We start from the raw sequence: 2,811 nt of genomic DNA, 5'->3' as shown, positions 1-2,811 counted from the left end.
ACGGCGACCCCGCCCTCCGATGACGTCTACACAGCGGCCCCGCCCTCCAATGGCGTCTACACGGCGGCCCCGCCCTCCGATGGCATATACATGGCGGCCCTGCCCTCTGATGGGGTCTACATGGCGGCCCCGCCCTCCGATGGCGTCTGTCTGTCCGTTGGCCACGCCCCCCGATGACTGCATTCCGGTGGCCACGCCCGACGATGACGTCGCTCCGGCTGCCACGCCCCACGATGACGCCGCCACGGTTGTCCCAGCCTCCGACGACTGCGCTCCGGTGGCCGCGCCCTACGACGATGGCGTCTGCGCGGTTGCCGCGCCCCTGATGACGTCAGACCGGCTGCCGCGCCCCCGACGACTGCGTTCTGGTGGTCACGCCCGCTGATGACTGCGTTCCGGTGGTCACGCCTGCCGATGACTGCGTTCTGGTGGCCACGCCCACCGATGACCGCGTTTTGGCGGTCACGCCCACCGATGACTGCGTTCCTGTGGTCACGCCCGCCGATGACTGCGTTCCTGTGGCCACGCCTGTCGATGACGTCTGTTCGACGGTCACGCCTCCCGATGATGTCTGCTCGGCAGTCACGCCTCCCGATGACGTCTGCTCGGTGGCCCTGCCTCCCGATGACGTCTGCTCGGCGGCCCCGCCTCACGATGACGTCGCCACGACTGACCTCCCCGCTCCTGATGGCACCGCCTCGACGCGCCCCGCTTCGGATGGCGCCTCCTTGGTACCTCTGCCTCCTGTGCCCGCGACTTGGAGGAGGTCGCTACCCGTTCCCGCTACCCGCCAACGGGCCCCGCCCATTCCCGCTGCCCGCCAACGGGCCCCGCCCGTTCCCGCTGCCCGCCAGTGGACCCCGCCTGTTCCCGCTGCCCGCCAGCGAGCACCGCCAGTCCTCGCTGCCGGTCGACGGATCCCACCTATTCCCGCTGCCGGACAACGGACCCGGCCAGTCCCTGCGGCCCGTAGGCCCGTCCCTGAGGCCCGTCGCCTGGCCTCCCGGGTCCCTACGGCCCCTCCTCCGGCCTCCTCGGTCTCCGCTGTCCTTCAGCCAGACCTGCCGGCTCCCCTGGACACTCCTCTGGCTCCGCCAGTTCCCCAAGACACTCTTCAGTCCGCGCCAGCCCCCACAATGACTGCTTTGCCCACCTGTGGGTCTGGGGCTGGTCCCTTGCGGACTTGTTTGGACACTGACACTCCTGTTACACCTGTTTTGCACTCGCCTGTGTTCCCTTTTTTGCCATGTCCCCTCCCTGGCTTCCTGTTGGTCCCTGTTCCTGTGTGTGTCTCTGTCCGCGTCCGTGTACCTGTCCCTGTGTCTGTCCTCGGTGGTGTCCTTCATGTCCCTGTGCCAGTCTCTGTTCCCCAGGTAGTCACCCACTTTGTTCCCGTCCCCATCTCCATCATCCTCCGCCTGTTTGCCTCTGCATCCCAGTCCTCCCTGGTGTCCGGTCCTGTGCCTTTGACCCCGTCTTGTCCGGCCCCCTTGGTCCCGCCTCCTGTGTTGACTCCCTGTCCTGTCCCGTCTGGTCCTGTTCCCACGTCACCGCCCGTTCCTTTTCCCGGCCCTCCCGTACGTCCGGGGTCCGGGCCATTGTTTCCGTCCTGCCCCGTGTCTGTTGTCCCTGCCCTGGCCTCACCCACTCATCTCCCTCTGTGTCGTGGTGTCTCTGTCCCCAGCGTCTGTCCGGCCCTCCCTGGTTGGCGTGCCCCGGAGTTGCACGCCTTGAGGGGGGGGGGGTTATGTCACGTCCAGCCCCTCCTTCCTCCCTGGTCCCGCCTAGCTCCCCGCTCCCATTCGTTCCTCCCTCTGTCTGTCACGCCCCTGTCGTCAGTCTCATACATCTGAGTCTCATTTCACCGTCGCGTTTCTGTTATAAAACCCCCCTAGAGTTTTACCCCCGTGTCGGTCATTCCCTGAACGGTAATCCCCTCGCTTCTCCTGTTACGTTGTTTGTAGACCTGTTCCCCTCGTGACTCGTATTCCGCTTTGGTTCACTCCTAGTTTCCGTGTTTTGGTTCTGTTCCCGGTGTCTAGCTCGTGTGTTCTATGTGTGTGTTCCCCGTCTGTAGTATGTTTTTGATAACTCGTTCTCCTGTTGTCTGTTTAGTCATTCGTTTAAACGGTAGGGCTTCTTGTATGTAGTTACCCCTGTTCTCCTTGATTCTCTAGTGTTTGTGGTTCGGTTGTTGTTCTGTTCTCATGCATTAACTTTCCGGTTGTTTAGTTTTCCCATTTCAGTTGTGTCCCCTCCCTAACTTTTAGATTAGCTTCCATGTTTGTGTTTGCGTTTTGTCATCCTGTCTTCCATCTGTTATTCTTTAATAAATTAGTTCACCTTGCATTTGCGTCATGCCTGCCCGTCGAAAACGTTACACTATGAAGTTTTCTCAACAGCTGGCAATATTATTACTGCACAAAGGAGCTGTCTCACTCCATGTTGATCAGCTCCTTTTTTTGCAGAAAAATTTGAGAATCCAAGATGTCAGAAAGCAGTCATGAATAAATCTTAGTTTTTGGACCTTAAAGTTTACAATATTCAGAACTATGTTCATAAATGTTTTTGTTACATGTTACAAAAAAAACTTAATTTGCACTTTAAAAGGCTGTTCAAAACTGCTTTGAATGCCTTTTCTGGTAAAGGAGCTATGTGGAAGTGTGCATTAATTGATATAAAAAAGAATGTAACTGTTGTTCACAGTATAAACACTAATATAATAATACATTTTAATAAAATTTGAGTGTTCCTTGTATCATTACAACATTTCACATTCAAACTACACTTTTTATTGTAACTGAAATTTCC

The sequence above is a fragment of the Brachyhypopomus gauderio genome, unplaced genomic scaffold (genome assembly GCF_052324685.1).
Source record: "Brachyhypopomus gauderio isolate BG-103 unplaced genomic scaffold, BGAUD_0.2 sc133, whole genome shotgun sequence".
Classification (NCBI taxonomy): domain Eukaryota; kingdom Metazoa; phylum Chordata; class Actinopteri; order Gymnotiformes; family Hypopomidae; genus Brachyhypopomus; species Brachyhypopomus gauderio.
This window is presented reverse-complemented; position numbering follows the sequence as displayed.